Below are 24,868 nucleotides of genomic sequence, written 5' to 3' on the forward strand. Positions count from 1 at the left end.
TATCTTCAGCTTTGATAAGTCATCGGGTTCTCGAGAAATTGAATTAATCGCAAACTAGAACTGTAAGAACATCGTAATGGCCGCCGAATATAGGAGAAGGAGATAAACTGCAACATATTCAATGTACAGACCTGCAAACAGAGAGATTGGTGATTCAAAGATGCTCAAATGGTCAGACTGCATCGACATTTTTGTATGGCTAAAAGGTCTATTTCTTACCACTTTGAGCGTTTGTTGCTGCAGGTGCAGGAATTCTTACAGCTGCATGCCGGGAATCCGAATGAGCATGAAGGTAATTCGAAATCATGTTGTAGTATGAACTACGCAAATTAGCGGTGTAGACACCTATTTTCGTCTGATTTTTATTTATATATACATATCTATATATTATATAGTTTACAAATGTTTTAAAATACATATAATATATATAATTTTGAGAATAGCTTTTTGAAAAGTATATATTATATGATATATAATATATGTTTTTTTTCGAAAACATTTTAAAAATATATATAATATAGTCTTTGAAAACATTTTGGAGATGTATAATATATATATATATATATATTATATATATATATATATAATATATATTTAAAAGCATTTTTTAAAACGTATATAATATATAGTTTTGAAAAAACCTTTTTTGAAAATTTATGATATATAGTTTTTGAAACATTTATATATTATATAGTTTTTAAAAATGTATATATATTTTAAAAATATATAATATATAATTTTTTTTTAAAGCATTTTTTTTAATATATATATTATATAATTTAAAAAAACATTTTTGAAATTATATTATATGTTTTTTAAAAAATATTTATATATATATTATACTATTATATTATTATTATTATTATTATTATTATATTAGTGTAATTATTTATTTATTATTATTATTTCTTATTTCATTTTTGTTTTTTGTTTTTTGTTCAGGGTCCAGAACGAGGTCCAAGCAGACAGCAGGCCTGACCCAGCCCAGAACAAAGTCCAAAGATTAGGGTTTCCACGTTAAGTCCAGCGCCGCATCAGATTCTGGACCGTTGGATCTGACCCAATCCAACGTCGAGATCAAGGGTTACAGAGGATCGAAAGTCATTGGCCGGCCGAGTATTTCGACGATGTGCAACACCAAAACCGGAACTACTCGGACTGAACCATCCGAGATCACCGAGACGACCCCGGAATATCCGGGATCGACCCCAAAACAGTCGGAAACGGACCCCCATCGGGGCCTATAAACACAACAGAGAAACCATCAGGGGGGGAGATATACCATACAGCAAACCGAGCCATCACATACCAGAAACCAACATCGGCCAACCGACACAAAATCCCATCACCACCGAAACGCAGAGCATCATCAAGAAAGATAGAAACCAAACCAACCAAAACAGTATACAAATAAAAGCCATCAACAAAAAACCAAACGGTGAACATCAACACAACAGAACTACAAAAACAAGCAAAGACGAAAACTTTCTAAACCGAAAGTAAAACAAACAAGTTCCAAACTTTGTTTCGGGGCGAAGGCTCGGCGTGCACCTCGTCGAAGAAACCCCCGGAAAAGTGAAAGGCCAACAAAGGTAACGTTTTCTGGTGAGGGTTTGGGAGGTTTTCATGTCTGGTTTTTCTGTGTTTGAATCTGAGAGGAGAGAAAAGGAGGAGACGGCTGAGTTAGAAATGGGAGAGGGTTTCTGCCGAGATTGCAGTTAAGGGGGTATTTAAAGACCCCGAAACGACGCCGTTTAAGGGACTTAGGGCATCTCTGGGTTGACATATGGATGATCGCAGAACGGGTCCCTCCTTCTTTGTAATATCATTTCTAGCCATGGATTAAACTTTTAATTTCTTCTATTTTGAGCTTCAATGTTTTAATTCTTTTATTTTAGTATGACTCTTATATGCTTTGTTATTTTCATTAGAGTTTGACTCTGGATATTACATTTGCTAGTATTTCATTTTAGTCACTGTCTTGTTTAAGTTTAATTATTATTTTGTCCCCAACCCTTATTTTTATTATTTTTTTAAACTTTTTTCATTCCCGTTTTTCCTTTTTTAGTTTTTCTATTTTAATATTTTTTATATTTTTCAATTCTTTTTCTTCATGTTGTTTATTTTATTTTATTTCATATTTATTAGTATATTTATTATTATTTTTATTTATTTCATTTTTATCTTATTTGCCCTAAATTTATTTTATTATTATTGTTTTTTTATTACTTTTGTTTATTTTGTTTTTTTACTTATTTAATATTGTTTTCCTTTATTCATTTTTCAATTTCTTTTTATTTATTTATTTTTTCTTTTCTTCTCTCCTTTGATTCATTATTCTAGTTTAATTTATTATTATTATTATTTATTTTTTTTTTTTGTGTTTAATGTTTTTGATTTTTTTTTTTTTAGAGAAATTCCAGCTGATCAAATGGTAAGTAATTCGAATCGAATAATTTAAATTTTAATTTAAATTCCAATTTTCGCAAATAAAGACAACCGGCAAATTAATCGGTACCGAAAGGGCAGTTCAAGGGTGCTAATCCTTCCTTGACCGTAACCGACTCCCGAACTCGATACGTTTCTGGTACAACGCAGATTCGATTTTAAAGTGGTCCGGTGGCGACTAACCCAATTATTCAAGTCGAAGCCCAATTCCGGGAGACAACCGAAAGACGGTTGCGACAGCTTGGCGACTCCGCTGGGGACAGGTAAGTGAGTCAGGCCAGAATTAATTTTCCGTTGTCTTTTTATGCGAAAATGTAAATTTAAATTTTAATTTATCTATTCGATTCCAATTATTACCTTGATTATTTTGTTTCAAATAAATAGTTGTACTAATGTTTTTTAATGATTTCAGTTTTTTTCAAAATTGTCATCTCTAAGCTCTAACCCGAGCTCCGAACCTTTTAAGTGGGGGTGAAAGCGACGATTCGTGTGAATTTATTCACCGCATATGCCTAGCAAGTAGCCTTCGGGATTCATATACCTTATGTTCGTGTGTGAATTTATTCACGTGCGGGCATAAGGGAATGTGTCCCCTCGAGTTAACTTAGTCCACACAAGCCTGTGATGGGTTTAGGACTAAGGGTCTGGTAAGCCCAAGGGGCACCGGCAAGGAGAACTCGAGTACCGTTTTTAGAACCTAAACCGAGAGAGTACAGGGAAGTAGAGGCCCGCCCCAAAACCTCATTCCGAACCCTAGGATGCTTTGTTTCCTGCTTTATTTTCTGTTCAAAGCATGCGAACTAGACAAATATGCTGTTAGGATTTGTTTAAAATTAGCTGCGGAATAGAAATCATGTCTGGTAGGAATTAAAGCATGAGGGTAGATATCATGTGGGGTAGGATTTTTTTTCATTTTTATTATTGTTTTGATTTACCTCACTAACTCTTTTATTTTTGTCTTCTTTTATTATGTTTTATCATTCGCATCATTTAAAACGGTGTAGATCCACCAAAAATGTGTTTGTTAAACGTAAATAATAATCTGCATTAATGGGCAAAGGGGTTATAATACAAAGAGATAAAAAGCTCAGAAGTCCAACCGTGATCAAAGAATACTCAAAGGCAAAGTTGCAGGGGCAATACGAGGAAAAGGTCACTGACTCGGTCCTTTCGAAAATACAAGAACAAGATAGTGAAACACTAGCTGAGCTAGATGCCATTACTGACGAATTCAAGAAGCAAGCTTTGGATGGAGGGGCTCCAATAACACTTTCGTTAGAAACAAGCTTGGTAGAAAGTGAAAGTCGAAGATGCAGTCCTTCGAGATTTTTTTTTGGGGCAAGCATCTCATTATTTGCACATTTTAGCCAAGGAAGCCGGAATGGTTCGACAGGATATTCAACTAGTGAAAAGACGAATCAATTGTCAAGAGTGTACAGGATTTGTACCATCAAAAAGAGTTTTTTGTCTCTTCAGACGTAACACTTTTGTCACCAATAAGGGTTATTCAGAATAACAGGCATATTTTTTGGATCAATGCCTCGGACATTTCATGCATCATATTTAGACATTTTGCATTTCTTATTTTCTTTGCATTTTGTTATTTTCTTTGCATTCATATTAACTAATATATACATGTCTCATCAAAAGGAATAAATACTGGATACACCACCTCAAGTATTGGACACACCCCATCCACATAACACTCGTTTGAAGAAGAAGAGGATGGAAGCCAGAATTACACAAATCGAGGAGAATATGTTAAAACTACAGAAGGAGTTAGAGGACAAGATGAACCAGAACAGTCGAAATATTCTGGAAACAATCACAAAGAACCAAGAGTCCTTGGTTGACCAGATCGTTGCCAAGTTAGTTGGCCTACAACAGACCAGTGCGCCCGGGGCAGGTTCACCGGAAGGGGTAACTATACAACCTACCCCGCAAGTGGTTACTCACTGAAATCCTACCAGAACTTCGAGGGGATCATCTACTGCAAAATCAAAGCCCTTGTCCTCTGTATTTAACCCTAAGAACAATCCGGGTTATTATCATGTACCGGATTTGGATGAAGAGGAAAAAGCGAGGAGATGGAGGAAAAAATCAAACAATTGGAGGACCAAATGAATATAGTCAAAGGAGACCGTGACTACCATGAAATCGATGCAACGGAACTTAGTCTAGTCCCGGACTTGGTTCTTCCCCCGAAATTTAAGTCCCCGGAGTTCGAGAAGTTTGACGGGAATAGTTGCCCATCCGCTCACATCACCATGTTCTGCCGAAAGATGACAGGATATGGAGGAAACGACCAACTCCTGATCCACTGCTTTCAGGATAGTCTGTCGGGCTCAGCCATTCGGTGGTACAACCAGCTAAGCCGATCAAATATCAAGACCTGGAAGGACCTGGCCAAGTCATTTCTGGAACAATACAAGCATAACAATGACATAAGGCCAGATCGAGTTATGCTACAAAACATGGAAAAGAAGCATACGAGAGTTTCAGGCAGTACGCACAAAAATGGAGGGACTTGGCTGTGCAAGTTCATCCACCGTTAGATGAAAAGGAAACCCGGAAACTTTTCGTGCAGACTCTGAAGGCTCCATACTTCGGGCATTGGTGGCGATCACATCAGGAAGCTTTTCAGACTTGGTTATGGCCGGAGAAATGATTGAGTCGGCCATAAAACAAGGCAAGATTAAGGATGGGGAAGCCAGTAAGAAGCCTCCTATGAAGGAAAGGGATGGAGAGGTTAACAACATCAAACACTCCAGCAAAGGTTACAATCTCCAGCCCAAAACCAACTGCGGCTGTACCGTTAGGTACTTCTAAACAAGAGTCCAGAGGGAAAGGGAACATTTCGACCCTATTCCCATGACCTACAAAGAGCTTTACGAGCAAACTTCTTGACACCCATGTGGTGTCACCATATCCAGTAGAACCCATGAAGCCCCCATACCCCAAATGGTATGACGAGAATGCGTATTGTGAATATCACGGCGGAGTCCCAGGGCACACAATTGAGAACTGTTACGCATTAGAGGGTTGTACAAAGATGCGTAACCAGAACTGGATCGACTTCAACAACTTGGGGGCATCCAAGTGAGGAATATCATTTCATCATTTGAGGCATCTGTTGACTTTGTTTTTCTTCCATTTTTTTTCTCAAGTTTTGTAAAGACATTTTAATCAAATTATGTTACTTTAAAAGATGTTAAGCAATGAATCATATTTGCAAATTTGCAATTCTTTGCATATCATTTGAATTAAGAAACTCTGTAGACGGTTCAAAGTTACGAATCTTTGACGAAGTAACATGATTAAAACAAGGACTTTGACCTTATCCAGAATATACCCTCAATACCATACCCCGTTCTTGGAATTAACCAATTTTCCTTTCAAGGTACGGACAACATGGGGCATCATTGCATATGACAATTACTATGTTTTTTTATTTAAGATGTTCAATGACGATGATGATCTTTACAAATGAAAGAGTCGAGTATGTGAATCTAGTTTAGGCCAGTTGCTTGAAAATTGAACTCTAAAGATGAAATTTTTGACTTTCAACAAACACCTAGACTATAACAGGTTCTTCTTGACAATCTTAAGAAATTAAATCCGTAAAACTGAGCTATTCCGCTAAGGCAATTGGTTATAGAGGAAACTTGAAAGCCCTGGCCTTATGAGTAGATTACGTTCAAACCATGACATTGCTCGGACACTTGGCAATTCGGTGTTTGCTCCACTGCTCTTGTCAGTTGAAGACTCTGTGATGAGATGAACCCTTCAGTTGACTTGATGAGAGTGATTATAATGTTAAGTTGTCCCTCTAAGGCAATTGGTTAATGCCCCGGCTTTATGGATTCAGCTAGCCAGATAATGACAAATTAAATCAATTTATCTAAGAAATTTTCGGTAAATGGACTAAGGGAGTTAAGGAACACTGTTATAGTCAACACACACGAGCACTCAAGAATTTCATTTTAGACCGATATTTTTGCACTGCCTTTGTTGGAAGAGCCTACAAAGCTTGAACAAATGAAATATTTCAGAGGACTGAGATAAAAGGTCTAGTAATTGATCATGCTAGTTGCGTCATTTTTGTCCGCACCCAATTAAAGTGCAAAGCATGTTGCGATATTAAAAAAAAAAAAAAAAAGACATTTTACAAAAAAAACCTTAGAAAGGAGGCCAACCTAAAGCCGACTCGTCCCTTTGAACATTTGTCAAAGATTTGTAACTCTGCAAGCATTAAAAGAGCTCTTGATTCCTTTGATATTTTTTGAAATCATTTACAATTTGATTCAATTGCGAACAATACGTTACAACATTTTTATCATTTCTCTCTCCTGAATCAGGAAAAAGAAAAAAAAACGTTTTCAAACAGAACAATCTCAGATATGAATGTCTGTAAAGCCCAAGCTCGAGAAGCAAATGGGGCACGATCGATTCCATGGACCAGATTGGCAGGCAAAGCACGAGACTCCATCCAAGAAATAAATCATAATTCATTCATGATTGCATGTCTTAGACATACTTAGGTGCATCACATTCATCATTTAGCATACATAATTTTGCAGCTTTCAGAGTCAAGCTTCGACTTCAGGATGAAGGTTACTCGACTTGCAAGCACCTTTAAAGAACGATGGTGTAACTCAGCAGCAAGAAGTTACACCTCAACCGACTTTACATAACTACAGATCTCAGAACCAATGTCAGATGGGTTCGAGAACCAATTCAGATCGAATCTAGTTCGATTCAAACTCACAAGGAGCAACATGTTTCAGTTAACACTTTCAAGCCAGATTTCAATTCCACGACGGAAGATATCCGGCTGTCAGAATTTATCAGTAGGTTTTCCCAGACCAGTTTAGGGGAACCACCGGAAGAATCATGACCGTTTCAACCCGTAAAGGGAAGCCATTTTTAACAAACTATTTGCAGTATAACTTAAGTCAAGAAGGGTTATCTGCTAACAAAAGACCTTTGAGTTCGACTACGCTCAGCTTCGAAGGCACATCATTTGCAGGATAGCTTAAGTCGAGAAGGGCTATCTGCCAAAGACCCCCGAGTTCGATTACACTCAGCTCGAGGGCACATCATTACAGCATAACTCAAGGCTAGAAGGGTTATCTGTGACCAAAAGACCTTCGAGTTCGACTACGCTCAGCTCCAAGGCACATCATTTGCAGCATAGCTTAAGTCAAGAAGGGCTATCTGCCAAAGACCCCCGAGTTCGATCACACTCAGCTTCGAGGGCACATCATTTGCAGTATAACTTAAGTCAAGAAGGGTTATCTGCTAACAAAAGACCTTTGAGTTCGACTACGCTCAGCTCCAAGGCACATCATTGCAGCATAGCTTAAGTCGAGAAGGGCTATCTGCCAAGGACCCCCAAGTTCGATTACACTCAGCTTCGAGGGCACATCATTTGCAGATAACTTAAGTCAAGAAGGGTTATCTGTCGCCAAAAGACCTTCGAGTTCGACTACGCTCAGCTCCAAGGCACATCATTTGCAGCATAGCTTAAGTCAAGAAGGGCTATCTGCCAAGGACCCCGAGTTCGATTACACTCAACTTCGAGGTCATATCGTTTACAACATAGCTCAAGACAAGAAGGGTTATTTGTCAATAAAATTACCGAGTTTGACTCCATCTCAGCTCGATGACACCCCAATCACACTACTATTCGGCTGCAATCGAGGTTTTCAAGTCGAGAAGAAGACCTGGGTTAACCGTGCCTCAGTGACAAGAAAACTGTTTTCCGGCATCATAGCTTAAGTCGAGAAAAGCTATATGTCAACGAAGACCTTTCGAGTTCAGTTTCATTCAGTCGAGGGCCTATCAAACACATGGTGGAGTCAGAGAACTACTTTACCGCCAAATTTTTTAACCAAGGTCTTTTAAACCAAGAAGAAGACCGAAGTTGACTACAATTGGGCAATAAAAAGCCGCATCCCGATTCAAATTTCGAACTACGGTTTCAATTCCATATTATTTCGAGATGTACTCGACTTCGCGATGGAGGGGTCATCCGCAGCTCAATTCGACAGGGAGTATTCTTCAACTCTACTGAACGAAAATTTGTGTCTTTTTGTCTTTGTCCTATTTTCGTTCACGAAAAAGAACAAAGAGGGGCAGCTGTAGACACCTATTTCGTCTGATTTTATTTATATACATATCTATATATTATATAGTTTACAAATGTTTTAAAATACATATAATATATAATTTTGAGAATAGCTTTTTGAAAAGTATATATTATGATATATATATGTTTTTTTTCGAAAACATTTTAAAAATATATATAAATATAGTCTTTGAAAACATTTTGGAGATGTATATATATATATATATATATATATATATATATATATATATATTTAAAAGCATTTTTTTAAAACGTATATAATATATAGTTTTGAAAAACCTTTTTTGAAAATTTATTGATATATAGTTTTGAAAACATTTATATTATATAGTTTTTAAAATGTATATATATTTTAAAAATATATATATAATTTTTTTTAAAGCATTTTTTTTAATATATATATTATATAATTTAAAAAAAACATTTTTGAAATTATATTATATGTTTTTTAAAAAATATTTATATATATATTTCTATTATATTATTATTATTATTTATTATTATTATTAGTGTAATTATTTTATTTATTATTATTATTTCTTATTTAATCATTTTTGTTTTTTGTTTTTTGTTCAGGGTCCAGAACGAGGTCCAAGCAGACAGCAGGGCCTGACCCAGCCCAGAAACAAAGTCCAAAGATTAGGGTTTCCACGTTAAGTCCAGCGCCGCATCAGATTCTGGACCGTTGGATGACCCAATCCAACGGTCGAGATCAAGGTTACAGAGGATCGAAAGTCATTGGCCGGCCGAGTATTTCGGCGATGTGCAACACCAAAACCGGAACTACTCGGACTGAACCATCCGAGATCACCGAGAACGACCCCGGAATATCCGGGATCGACCCCAAAAACAGTCGGAAACGGACCCCCATCGGGGCCTATAAACACAACAGAGAGAAACCATCAGGGGGGGAGATATACCATACAGCAAACCGAGCCATCACATACCAGAAACCAACATCGGCCAACCGACACAAAAATCCCATCACCACCGAAACGCAGAGCATCATCAAGAAAGATAGAAACCAAACCAAAACCAAAACAGTATACAAATAAAAGCCATCAACAAAAACCAAACGGTGAACATCAACACAACAGAACTACAAAAAACAAGCAAAAGACGAAAACTTTCTAAACCGAAAGTAAAACAAACAAAGTTCCAAACTTGTTTCGGGGCGAAGGCTCGGCGTGCACCTCGTCGAAGAAACCCCCGGAAAAGTGAAAGGCCAACAAAGGTAACGTTTTCTGGGTGAGGGTTTGGGAGGTTTTCATGTCTGGTTTTTCTGTGTTTGAATCTGAGAGGAGAGAAAAGGAGGAGACGGCTGAGGTTAGAAATGGGAGAGGGTTTCTGCCGAGATTGCAGTTAAGGGGGTATTTAAAGACCCCGAAACGACGCCGTTTAAGGGACTTAGGGCATCTCTGGGTTGACATATGGGATGATCGCAGAACGGGTCCCTCCTTCTTTGTAATATCATTTTCTAGCCATGGATTAAACTTTTAATTTCTTCTATTTTGAGCTTCAATGTTTTAATTCTTTTATTTTAGTATGACTCTTATATGCTTTGTTATTTTCATTAGAGTTTGACTCTGGATATTACATTTGCTAGTATTTCATTTTAGTCACTGTCTTGTTTAAGTTTAATTATTATTTTGTCCCCAACCCTTATTTTTATTATTTTTTTATAAATTTTTTCATTCCCGTTTTCCTTTTTTAGTTTTTCTATTTTAATATTTTTTATATTTTTCAATTCTTTTTCTTCATGTTGTTTATTTTATTTATTTCATATTTATTAGTATATTTATTATTATTTTTATTATTTCATTTTTATCTTATTTGCCCTAAATTTATTTTATTATTATTGTTTTTTTATTACTTTTGTTTATTTTGTTTTTTACTTATTTAATATGTTTTCATTTTATTCATTTTTCAATTTATCTTTTATTTTATTTATTTTTTCTTTTCTTCTCTCCTTTGATTCATTATTCTAGTTAATTTATTATTATTATTATTATTATTATATTTTTTTTTTTTGTGTTTAATGTTTTTGATTTTTTTTTTTTAGAGAAATTCCAGCTGATCAAATGGTAAGTAATTCGAATCGAATAATTTAAATTTTAATTTAAATTCCAATTTTCGCAAATAAAGACAACCGGCAAATTAATCGGTACCGAAAGGGCAGTTCAAGGGTGCTAATCCTTCCTTGACCGTAACCGACTCCCGAACTCGATACGTTTCTGGTACAACGCAGATCAGGTAAGATGGTGTTCGACCCACCTAAATTCGATTTAAAGTGGTCGGTGGCGACTCTAACCCAATTATTCAAGTCGAAGCCCAATTCCGGGAGACAACCGAAAGACGGTTGCGACAAGCGGTATGTCAACACACATTTTTCGTCCTACTAGGATTCAAACTCCTAAAAATAGGATAGAATTTTAGGATTCAAACTCCTAAAAATAGGATAACATTTTGCTAGGATTCAAACTCCTAAAAATAGGATAGAATTCTACTAAGATTTAAATTCCTAAAGATAGGATCCACAAGCACTATAAATAGCCATTGTAACTCACCATTGTAACACACGATTTACACACAAAACATAGAGGAAAGCACGGGAAGATACAAAGGCAAAGCTATTGTAAAGGATTCGAAAAGGAAATAAAAGGTAGCATTTTCTTTTTTATTTCTTTTGCATGTGCACGTTATTGTTCTTGAGATTTGGTTCGAATAACCCAAAACGTGGGTTGTGCCGATGACCAAAATGGGTGGATTTCGAAGTTCGAACCTAGATCTACCCCGAGGCTTATTTTTTAAAAATCGGTTTGATTTTCGTTAAAAGAGGGGAAGAGCTTTTAAAAATCTATAGTCCCTTTATTTATTATATGGATATTTTATTCATTTATTTTTATTATTCATGTTATTATTATTATATGTATATATATATATATAAATTATTTTTATTTATTTTTTTACTATATTTTATTATTATATATATATATATATTTCTTTAATATTTTACTTATAAGTCTAATATTACTATATATATATTGTAATTATCTTTATTTAGTCATATATATCTTTTATACTTTTAATAGTTTATCTATATACCTATTATTAAATATATATATTCTTAATTATTTTATTTGATTATTTCTTTATTTATGTAATATATCTTATAACTTTATAACTTTATATTATTTTTATTATTTTCGTTTTTTTATTCATTATTATTATTTTATTTATTTTTAAAAAATATTGTGTCCTTATCATTATATTATTAACATTATATTATATATTACTAACCTAGAGGACCCATTTTTTTTGTCTTATTTCTTACTAAAGCCCCCCACTTTCGGTGAATTGGGAGGGTATCTTTTTTATTTTTAAGTATTTGGTGTATATATATAGCTTATTTATTTTATTAATACTTTGATATATATATATATATATATATATATATATATTTTTCCTTTTTTCAAATATTATTATATATAATTATTACTTTACTATTTTTTTCTTATCTTACTTATTTATTTTATTTATTTATTTTCCCTTGTATCTTATTTGTTTTCTTTACCTTGTTATCTAACACATTTCTCGATTTTTTTAAAGGATATTTTCAAATCAATCAAGGGTAAGTAATTAGGATCGAAACTTTACCTTTTAATTTAACTTGTTATTTTTCTTAATTAAGACAACTGGAAATTACGTAGTACTGAAAGGGCGGTTCAAGGGTGCTAATCCTTCCTTGACCGTAACCGACTCCCGAGCCCGACATATTTCTGGTAAGACGCAGATCAAGTAAGAAATAGGGTATCCGATCAACCCATTTATTTTTAAATAAATGATCGGTGGCGACTCCAATCCATATTTTTTAAGTCGAAGCCCAATTCCGGGGCACAACCGAAAGACGGTTGCGACAGCTTGGCGACTCTGCTGGGGACACAGGTAAGTGAGTCAGGCTAAGGTAATTTTCAGTTGTCTTTTTAATGAAAATGGTAAGTTTAAATTTTAAGGTAACATTTCGATCCTTATTACTTACTATTGATTATATTTTCGAGTAAATAGTTGTACTGACCGTTTTTTAATGATTTCAACCCTTAAAGATTTTTCATCCAAGGCTCTAAACCCGAGCTCCAAACCCTGCTTTAAGTGGGGGTGAAAGCGACGCCTTCGTGTGAATTTATTCACCGTGCGGGCCTAGCAAGTAGCCTTCGGGATACATATACCTTATGCCTTCGTGTGAATTTATTCTCCGTGTGGGCATAAGGGAATGTTTCCTCTCGAGTTTAACTTAGTCCACACAAACCTGTGATAGGTTTAGGACTAAGGGTCTGGCAAGCCCAAGGGGGCACCGGCAAGGAGAACTCGGGTACCATTTTTTTAGAACCTAAACCGGGAGACGATGGAGAATTAGAGCCCACCCCAAAACCTCATTCCAAACCTTAGGCTGCTTTGATTTTATTTCATGCCTTACTTTCTGTTCAAAGCATGCGAACTAGACAAATATGCGGTTAGGATTTGTTTGAGACTAGCATGCGGGATAGAGATCATGTCCGGGTAGGAATAATAAGCATGTGGGGTAGATATCATGTGGGGTAGGACTTTCATTTTTATGATAGTTTTTGATTATTTTTTTCACCTCACTAACTCTTTTCATCTTTCTTTTATTTTATTTTATTTTATTTTCATCACTTGCATCATAAAAGAGGTCATTGATCCACTAAAACGTGATTGTTAAAACTCGAATAATCTGAATCCATGGACAAAGGTGTTGTAATACAAGAGATTAAAAACCCCGAGGTACGACTATGGTCTGAGAAGACTCAGAAGGAAAATGGAGACAGTCTTCAAGGAAGCTATGTGTCAGAGCTAGTTAGCTACGCCTCTATCAGCCTAAAACAGAATAATGTGCAAGAACTTCGAGACATCTGAGATAATTGGAAGAATGATCGGAAATAGAAGTTCAGTCAGCGGTATGGTGACATTGCACTTTTGCTTCATGTTAAAACCGATGAGCCCTTAATCAGAGCCTTGGTTCAATTTTGGAACCTGGGATACAGTTGCTTCACTTTTAACCAGGAGGACATGGTACCTACCATCGAGGAGTATACTACACTATTGCATTGTGAAAGCATTAAACTGGAGCGAGCCTACATCAAACACATCAAGAGTCGGCCTTTCAAGAACGGACTGGCTAAGATTGTAGGAGTTGATGAAAAATGGGTGACTGACCGACTCCGAAACAAAGGTAACGGGCAAGGAATTGAGTGGATCCACATAAGGGAACTAATGAAGGACCAACTTGATGAATGGAAGACTATAGACCATTTTGCACTAGGTCTGTATGGCTTGATCATCTTTTCGAAGGTTTTGGGATGCATTGACGTAGCCGTGGTGGAACTGTTTGAGCAACTTCCGAAACGAGACCATCTCAGCCGAGACCTTTTGGTCTCTCAACCATTGCCGAAGAGCTGGCGGAGGTAGATTCATTGGATGTGTTCAATTCCTTCAAGTCTGGATTCACATCCACTTCTAGAAGACTAATGGGGTTGCCTACTGTAGATTTAACACTATGTATTCACCTTTGAGAGAGTTCATCACCATGACAGGATATGAAGGCGCTTCAAAAGATAAATGGATGAAAGTCTTCACTCATCTACAGGACCGGGATATTACCTGGAGAGCCCCCTGGTTGTTCCTCAGTGATGTTCTTTTCAAGTGTGGGAATTCTGACACTATGACCCTATTTGGACTTTGAGGTGCAGTTGGGTATGCTCCGTTGTTGGCACTTAGATAGTATGGGGCACATCAGTTTGTCCCAACAACATATGTATTATCTATATCAGAGTTTATGTATCACGGTGACAGTTATAAGAAGATGATCAAAGAAGCAGTCGAGTCATGGAAGAAAGTATCTCGGATGGATGTCTAGAAGATTTAGTCCGAACATACCTTTTATTGTTTTTATGTCTCTTACAAGATAAAACATTTTTGTCTGAATAAGGATTATTTATGATAATGGACACTTTTCTGGATCAATGCCTCGAACATTTCATGCATTCTTGCATTTTGCATTTTTGCCTTTTTGCATTTTCATCTACATTTTAAGCATTTTCACAAACATGAAATTAAGTTGTGAAGGGCTCGATGAAGCGAATTTAACCACATGGAAGCAAGATTGTAACAGTAGGAGCCTGATCAGCTGATTGTAGGACAAAGCTTGCCAGGATGATCTAAGAAAAGAATCTCCATATCCTAAGGGCCACGATGTTGAAGCTGCTAGCTGTTACCACGTAAGAAGCCCCAAACATTCCTCTGAAACCTGTAAGGCACTTGCCGAAGAAGAGGGCATGGCATATACCATTTGCACTTAGAGGATTGTTTTGTTTGAACACGTCTTTGATCTTTCGCTTAATCTGTTAAATGATTGAATTTATGCTACTTTCTAAGGTAAGGCAATTGAACAAATTTTAATCTTTAGTTCTTCGAAAATTAAATGAATTAAGGATTCTTTTAATTCTTCAAGAATTATAGATTTTTGGCATATGACAAGATTAGACCTTTCTTATCCTGTCTCAAACCCCCAAAATAAAATACCTTGATCAAAAAGACCAAATTTTGACATTACCTCCATTTGAAATTCTTGAACATTACCTTTATCTTTTTGATACACCCATACCTTTCTTTGAGTCAATAAGATCACACAACTGTCTTTTTAGACTCAAAATTAACCTTTTTTACCATTAAAACCCAAGGCATTGAGTTGTTCATTTGAACATAAGCATTCTTCCATGATACAATTTGGGGCATCTCGCCGGGAGCCTGAACATTGAGACATGATGGGAGCAAGGAGCAGAAAAAACAATTCATTCGAAATAATTCTATCGTGCATTAATTGCATTGTTTTCATGTGAATAGAATTAATCCTGAAAATCTATCCCCCTGGGGATACCTCTTCTGTGAAGACTTACATGTATGAAATGATGAACGACTTTCTTTCTTTATCCCTTTACAACAGGAGAAAATATATATCCCTTGTGTCCCCTTTTGAGCCTGTAGTATTTTTCTTCTGATTCAACCCTAACCAAGGATCACCCTCCACATTGGGGGGCAAGGTGGAAGAAATCTGCTCACATGAGTGAAGACATCAATCAAAAGGAGACACCAAAAGGTGGACCAAATGGCAAGTGCAAAGATTCAATCAGAATAAAAAAGGCAAAAAAAAAAAGAAGCAAAAAACAAAAGCAAAAAAAAACAAAAAGAAAAAAGAAAAAGGGACAAAAAGCACATGCAAAGATTCCCTAAAGACAAATGGCACATCAAGCTTCAAACTATGAGATTGATCAAGCACAATCATTCCCGAATCACTTCACTCGAAGATCATAGAGCATTAAGAGAAAGAGACATTTTGAGCAAGACAAGATTGAAGGCATCAAAATGAATTGATCCTTGGTTCAACACCCTGAAACACTTGTTTGGGCCTATTTATCCTTTTCTTTCATAACCATGAACCCTGGCCTACATTACGGACCTTAAAAGTCTTTTCTAATCATACATGGATTTCTAAACAGGAGAGACTATCTTCAGATTTCATCCCGCCCATCAGGATTAATCTTTGTTTGCAAAAAACAATGTAATTAATGTATGATAGAGAAAAATAACAAAGGGGGGTTCAAGACGTAAATCCTGAATAACATCTTGAAACCAAAGGAATGTTCGAGTTGAAAACCTGAAAAGGCGGCTCGAATATAAAAATTGTGCAACTGAGGCGATCACACAAATTCATCGATAAGGCATCACACAATCCGAGTGTGACCATAAAAGCTGGGAGTTGGAGAACACTTCCAGTAGATGAGCATGTAAGCTACCCAATCAAACCTTTGAGCATCAAATGTCAAACCATTTAGCATCAAATGAACAAGAATGCCAAACCTTTGACCAAACACAATAACCTGAGACTTTTTATCCTTTCTTTGCTTGACCATTTCCCAGAAATAGCTTTGATCTGGGCGCATGTCAAATAGCTATAATTTATTGAAGGATTGACATTGTAATTAATTCTTTGATATCCGATGAACTCTAGTTTTATGATTCATCTCAATTGTAAAACCATGAAAGTGACAATATTTTCAAAACTTTGGATTAAACATTTTTCAAAACTCTTTATTGATATTTTCAAAAACTTTGAAAATAAAAGAGAAAGAAAAACATTTTTTTCAAACAAGACAGTCTCTCTAGAGTGGATCTTGGTAAATGACATGTGACTCTTAGACACAAAACTCATGCTCAGAATCAATGCTGAAGCAAGAAATGAGGAATATTTGGGGCATCTTTGAAGATTCAACATCAAATATTGGGGCATTTTTGGATATTGGGGCATCTTTGGGGATTCAACATCCTAATGCAAATTATCAGACCTTTTTCAGGAGATAAAATATAACCAATTCATGTTATATGCATCTTATGCATACATTTTAGAGCATCATTTTTTTCCCCACATACATAATTTTTGCAGCTTTTAGAGTCAAGTTTCGACTTCAAGACGAAGGATACTCGATTCAAAAGCACCTTTAAAGATTGATGTTGGTTGCTTAACTCAGCAGCAAGAAGCTACACTTCAACCAATTTGACATATTGAAAGATCGACAGATCTTAGAATCAACTTCAGACGAGTTCGAGAGATAATTCAGAACCGATCCAGTTCGTATTTTCAAGTTGGATTTCAACTTCACGACGAATGATATCCAATTCCTGGCTCAACTTCACGACGAAGGGGCCACCCACGATTTCAACTTCACGACGAAGGGAATCGTGCTCACCATTGTCTCTCTTGAGACAGTTTCCCTTGAAACAAATTTTGTCTCTCTTGAGATAGTTTCCCTTGAAACAAAATTTTGTCTCCCTTGAGACAGTTTCTCTTGAAACATAAACATTGAAAACATTTCCCTTGAAATGAATTTTGTCTCTCTTGAGATAGTTTCCCTCGAAACAAAATTTTGTCTCCCTTGAGACAGTTTCTCTTGAAACATAAATATTGAAAACATTTCCCTTGAAATGAATTTCGTCTCTCTTGAGATAGTTTCTCTTGAAACATAAACATTGAAAACATTTCCCTTGAAATGAATTTCGTCTCTCTTGAGACAGTTTCTCTTGAAACAAAATTTTGTCTCCCTTGAGACAGTTTTCTCTTGAAGCATCATCTTTGAATATGTTTTCCTTGGAACTAATTTCATCTCCCCGTGAGACAATTTCTTTTGGAACTAAGTTTTATCTCTCTTGAGACAGTTTTTCTTAAAACAAAATTTTGTCTCCCTTGAGGCCGTTTCTCATGAAACAACATATATCTTTAAGATCGTTTCCCTTGAAACGAATTTTGTCTTTTTTAAGACAACTTCTCTTGAAGCATCATTTAAACCGTTACACTCAGCTCAGGCACATACTTGGGATGGTCGAGAAGCATTTCTCAAATCAAAAAATAGAATGTGCACATCAGATTTGAACATTTGAAGAATTCAAGATCAGGGATCAAAATTTGAAGATTCAAGAATCAAGATTCCAGACAGGCAACTGGAGATCGAGATTTCTCTCCAGAGCCCCAAGATAACATATGTTGCATATGCATTTTAGGCACACCTAAGAGCATTGCATCCATAGCATCACATATATGCATAACTTTTTCAGGTTTTAGCTAGAGTCAATTTCAACTTCGCGGCGAAGGATATTGAACTCAAAGCGACACGATTTGCTCGAGAGTGGATTTCAAGTTCACGACGAAGGATATCTAGCTCGAAGCCAAACTTCACAATAAAGGGGTCTCCACGGTTCCAACTTCACGGCGAAGGGAATTGTGTCCACCCGCAACATACAATACTTGGATTTCAACTTCACGATGAAGGATATTCAAGTCAAGGCTCAACTTCACAACGAAGGGGCCATCTGCGATTTCAACTCCACGAAGGAGGATATCGTGGCACTCGAGGCAACACAAGTTCAACTTCACAACGAAGGGACGGCTGGTTGTCAACAAACAACTTCTCAATTTCAGAGTCAATTTCAACTTCACAACGAAGGATATTGGACTCCAGACAACGCAAGTTCAACTTCACGACGAAGGGACCGCTGCCTGTCAACAATAACTTCTCAATTTCAGAGCCAATTTCAACTTCACAATGAAGGATATTGGACTTCAGACAACGCAAGTTCAACTTCATGACGAAGGGACCGCTGCTTGTCAACAACAACTTCTCAATTTCAGAGCCAATTTCAACTTCACAACGAAGGATATTGGACTCCAAACAATGCAAGTTCAACTTCACGACGAAGGGACCGCTGCTTGTCAACAACAACTTCTCAATTTCAGAGCTAATTTAAACTTCACAATGAAGGATATTGGACTTCAGACAACGCAAGTTCAACTTCACGACGAAGGGACCGCTGCTTGTCAACAACAACTTCCCAATCTCAGAGCCAATTTCAACTTCACAACGAAGGATATTGGACTCCAGACAATGCAAGTTCAACTTCACGACGAAGGGACCGCTGCTTGTCAACAACAACTTCCCAATCTAAGAGCCAATTTCAACTTCACAACGAAGGATATTGGACTCCAGACAACGCAAGTTCAACTTCACGACGAAGGGACCGCTGCTTGTCAACAAAATTTCATTCAGATTCAATTTCAACTTCACAACGAAGGATATTGGACTCGAGACAACACAAGTTCAACTTCACAACGAAGGGACGGCTGGTTGTCAACAAACAATTTCCCGGTTCCAGAACCAATTTCAACTTCACGACGGAGGATATTGGACTTGGAACAATGCTACTTACTTGGATTTCAACTTCACGACGAAGGATATCCAACTCAAAGAAGGATTATCTGCCATCAAAATTGTCAAGTTCGACTCCATTCAGCTCGATGACACATCAATCGCACTACTTTCCGGTTGCAGTCGAGGTTTTCAAGTCGAGAAGAGGACCTGGGTTAGCCGTGCCTTAGTGACAAGCAACCATTTTCAAACAGCATAGCTTAAGTCAAGAAAAAGCTATCTGTCAATGAAGATTTCTGAGTTCGATTCCGATCCAAGGTCTTTAAACCGAGAAGAAGACCGAAGGGTAACGGAAAGCCACGTGCTGATTCAAATTCCGAACTACGGCTTTAATTTCATATCATTTCAAGATGAACTCGACTTCACGATGGAGGAGTCATCCGTAACTCAATTCGAGAGGGAGTTATTGAAACATCAGAGTTAATTTTCAACTCCACTGAACGAAAAGTGTGTCTTTTAATCTTTGCCCTATCCCCGTTACACGACTATGGGCAAAGAGGGGCAGCTGTCAACACACATTTTTCGTCCTACTAGGATTCAAACTCCTAAAAATAGGATAGAATTTTAGGATTCAAACTCCTAAAAATAGGATAACATTTTGCTAGGATTCAAACTCCTAAAAATAGGATAGAATTCTACTAAGATTTAAATTCCTAAAGATAGGATCCACAAGCACTATAAATAGCCATTGTAACTCACCATTGTAACACACGATTTACACACAAAACATAGAGGAAAGCACGGGAAGATACAAAGGCAAAACTATTGTAAAGGATTCGAAAAGGAAATAAAAGGTAGCATTTTCTTTTTTATTTCTTTTGCATGTGCACGTTATTGTTCTTGAGATTTGGTTCGAATAACCCAAAACGTGGGTTGTGCCGATGACCAAAATGGGAGGGATTTCGAAGTTTCGAACCTAGATCTACCCCGAGGCTTATTTTTTAAAAATCGGTTTGATTTTCGGTTAAAAGAGGGGAAGAGCTTTTTAAAAATCTATATTAGTCCCTTTATTTATTATATGAATATTTTATTCATTTATTTTTATTATTCATGTTATTATTATTATATGTATATATATATATATTAAATTATTTTTATTTATTTTTTTACTATATTTTATTATTATTATATATATATATATATATATATTTCTTTAATATTTTACTTATAAGTCTAATATTACTATATATATATTGTAATTATCTTTATTTAGTCATATATATCTTTTATACTTTTAATAGTTTATCTATACCTATTATTAAATATATATTCTTAATTATTTTTATTTGATTATTTCTTTATTTATGTAATATATCTTATAACTTTATATATTATATTATTTTTTATTATTTTCGGTTTTTTATTCATTATTATTATACATTTATTTATTTTTTTAAAAAACATTGTGTCCTTATCATTATTATTATTAAACATTATATTATATATTACTAACCTAGAGGACCCATTTTTGTCTTATTTCTTACTAAAGCCCCCCACTTTCGGTGAATTTGGAGGGTATTTTTTTATTTTAAGTATTTGGTGTATATATAGCTTATTTATTTTATTAATACTTTGATATATATATATATATATATATATTTTATTTTTCCTTTTTTCAAATATTATTATATATAATTATTACTTTACTATTTTTTTCTTATCTTACTTATTTATTTTATTTATTTTATTTATTTTATTTTTCCCTTGTATCTTATTTGTTTTCTTTACCTTGTTTATCTAACACATTTCTCGATTTTTTTTAAAGGATATTTTCAAATCAATCAAGGGTAAGTAATTAGGATCAAAACTTTACCTTTTAATTTAACTTGTTATTTTTCTTAATTAAGACAACTGGAAATTACGTAGTACTGAAAGGGCGGTTCAAGGGTGCTAATCCTTCCTTGACCGTAACCGACTCCCGAACCCGACATATTTCTGGTAAGACGCAGATCAGGTAAGAAATAGGGTATCCGATCAACCCATTTATTTTTAAATAAATGATCGGTGGCGACTCCAATCCATATTTTTTAAATCGAAGCCCAATTCCGGGGCACAACCGAAAGACGGTTGCGACACGGTAAATTCGAGAGTACATACTTTTGTTGCATGATGTAGCTGATAGTAGTGACATTGAAGGCCATTGAGCTGGAATATTATCGTTCAGATCGCAAATGAAACTGATCCCGGAAAACTTGTCAAGCGTTGCGTCGGAGGGTAAGCTTGGCAAGAGGCATCCAGATGCTAAAAGCAACGGATTTATTCATGTTATTATCATCAATGATCAGAGATATAGATGATTTAATACGCTATACTTGATTTCGAACAGTGCTTTCAACATAATTCAATATTAGAAGTCGCAGTCAAAGTTAAGAGATGCACATAGGAACAAACTCCCAGTATGTAAAAAGCAAATTTATGCTGCCATTTCAGAGTGGAGAAGAATCTTACCCTGGCTTCCAACTGATGTATACAAGTTGTCGGTAATCGGTATCGAAATTGATTTTGACAAAAAAAGGAATAAAGTGTTAGTACCAATTTGAATATGTCATGTGAAGATGACTTCAGTTTGCTCATCACAGGTGCATTGAGCAAGAAAGCAAACCTTGAAGCGAGAAATCCTTGAGGCTTATGTGACATAAGCTATAAACATCTTTGGTGATATTGTATTTCTGGAGCTTCAACCGAGTGAGGTAGCACAGTCCAAAGCTTGTAAGTTAGTGATCAGGGTCTGCTTTTGCAAGTGCGAGACATAGCTATTCATTGCATCACAACAAGCTGCCCGGTTGCTTATCCCATTTCCACATCTGTTTGCCACATGCTTCATGTTGGGGAAAACGAGAGGGCAAACTGAAGCCGAAGACAACCGATGGTAAATCGAAAAGGAACTTAAGTATGAAGCGAATACGGATGTCAGCATATATGCTTTAGTCCAGACTCACCTTTGTTGACATTGCAATTGGTTAGTCCTCTCAGAACTTCCTTTGCATGATAAAGGTCGAGTTTACTTGCCAGCCATCGAAGGACGACAATTTTACAATCATTTACCCTAGTCAAGTGCTGTGGTAAAACATGAGGCCCATCCATGCTCAGAGGATCAGAAGCTTTCAGTGCGAGTCTCGTTGCAGCATCTGATATGGCACCTTGACAAACTTGGTCGCAACATTCTTTCACGGAATCAATCTTTTCACATGAAGCAAGAAGCTCGGAAGTGTTTATGGTGTTCTCATATTCATCGACGTCTTTTACGGGACAAGATGCTTCAGTAAGTTTCTTTGGTTTAGAGCGAGCACGCCCGTCTCTTTACTTGATTGACCAACAAGGATCACAAGAGTAGCATGCAGCTGCGGACAACATATTACATTCGCCAACAATGGAGCAAATGCAGCCCAACAATCAATCGAGGTGATGCTCATCAAGCTTTGAGCAGCGGTGAAATTTAACATACAGAGTCCTACAAAAGGTCAAGCACAAAATGTAATCATACACAAAAACCCGAATAGCTTTTCGCATTCCGACATACCCGATAATTTAGGAGAAGTACGATCTGGGAAGGATGACAGTGGAGAAGGTGCAAGCGGAGGAAGAAACGGCTGAGGTGCTGCAGTTGGAGTGATTTTAGGTAAGAAAGCATCTGTTGCTCCATTTGTTAACATAAAACCTTTACGACGATCCGGTGGGCTAGATAAACATTCATGTAAGCCTGAAATGACTGTAAGGATCAGAGTTTAAGATAACTGGATAAGTAAGATGTGAAATTTAAAGTTTTCCACTGATGCTACAAAAAGGCATTAGGTAATCTACAACCTTTGCTGAAAAAAAAAACCATAAAAATCTTAAACTTATATCCGTATATACCTACGTCCAGGATACAGAAAAATGAAGTGTCGAAGCAACATAGCTTATGCATGTTCCTCATACATGAAGCATTAGAAGTGGTCAAGAGATTTGAGATTCAAACAGCACTGAAATGTCAAGTATTTATCAGCAAAAGCTCTGCTAAACTACAATAAATCACTAGCAAACCATTACATGCTATTCACAAGAACCAAATATTCTAATAAATTAACTTAAATTTTGATCATTTTTCAAGCTAATGGACATAAGAGAGGTCCAAGGCCAATAGCATCACATCATATTTAACATAAATAACAAAGCTAATACAATATATCAGAATCAAAGAACCAAATCTGCAAGAAAGTAAAAGGTTCAAACTTCAATATGTTAATGCAGCACTGTTTTCAATCAAGAACCTTCCCACTTAAAGCACGTAACTTTACAAGCACTAAAATCCAAAAAGAACTCATTTTTCAAGGCTAAATATGCAAGAGAAATTTGGACAGCAATGACCCAAATGTTAAAACTAATAGATTATGGCAATACAAGAAAAAACCCAGAGGAAAGGAACAAGAAAGAAGTGTTTTTGAATCACTCACAGGCAAAAATCATGAACAATTCAAGCAGGAACATGGTGAAACCATGCTTGAGAGACACCCCACCACTCATGTCTTGTTTCCTTTGACGAAACAAATGGCTGCAACACAACATAAACAAACAAAAAACGAAGTGGAGAAGAGATTAGAACAATGGTTATTGAAGAATTAGGGACAAGAAGTGGGAAAATGTGAGAAAACACAGAGAAACCATGAATGAGCTGAGAATGGGGACTGAAACAAAAATGAAAAGGAAGGGAAGCAGGGAGGGGTAATGAAAATTGCTGTCCTCTTGAGAGAGTAGACCCCACAGTCAAATTGAACACTCACATATGCATTTAACATTTAAACGCCATCAATTGCCTTTCTTTTCTTCTTCTCTCTCTCCCACTCTGCTTAGTTTACAAGCCATCTCTTATCCTTTTAATTTCGTATATTTGACTGTTACATGAACTTCCATTATTTCTAAGATAATGAATCATTTACAAAATTTGGTTTAAAAATTATGCTTTTTTTACCAATTATCTTTGAGATTGTGAGGGGTAATGGTTCTTAGAACGTGTCAGTGGTGTCTGGGTTGTGATCCGGCATGTGCTTGTTGACTGAGTGTTATTAATGTTTCTGTCTGGTGGTGGTTTCCTTATGTATTTTAACTTATTTTTCACTAAAAAATGTATTTTGGGCTTAACAGTTGAGACTAAACATGATTATGTCTACCCAACTAACAGATAGTTTATATATATAAATATATATATATATATATCATAGTTAATATAAGATAATATTTGTTTAAAGACTCTTAATCTTTTGACAATGAATGTTCTTACTCTTACATACACGATGTTCAAACACGAAACCACATAGAATAACAACAAATCTCTTAACCACTTAAGTCGTTTGATTCGTGTTTCTATTACATTTTAAACAAGGAAAATACTTTATTTATAGGAATTTCATAAATATAAAAAATACAATAATTATCACAGACTAAATAATTATAAAATGGATAA

The 24,868-nt window shown here is 35.8% G+C and overlaps 1 protein-coding gene and 1 pseudogene across 1 annotated transcript in view; one reads left to right on the forward strand and one right to left on the reverse strand.

The window, feature by feature from the left end:
* Positions 1 to 24,231, reverse strand: LOC120191176 (annotated as a pseudogene).
* The window catches only part of LOC120191197, a 30,260-nt gene continuing 21,542 nt past the window's right edge, over positions 16,151 to 24,868 (forward strand). Inside the window, exon 1 of the mRNA XM_039194174.1 lies at positions 16,151 to 16,162. The gene's annotated coding sequence lies outside the window, so the exon portion shown is untranslated. The remainder of the gene's footprint in view (positions 16,163 to 24,868) is intronic.

The sequence above is a fragment of the Hibiscus syriacus genome, unplaced genomic scaffold (genome assembly GCF_006381635.1).
Source record: "Hibiscus syriacus cultivar Baekdansim isolate YM2019G1 unplaced genomic scaffold, ASM638163v2 tig00004111_pilon, whole genome shotgun sequence".
Taxonomy (NCBI): Eukaryota; Viridiplantae; Streptophyta; class Magnoliopsida; order Malvales; family Malvaceae; genus Hibiscus; species Hibiscus syriacus.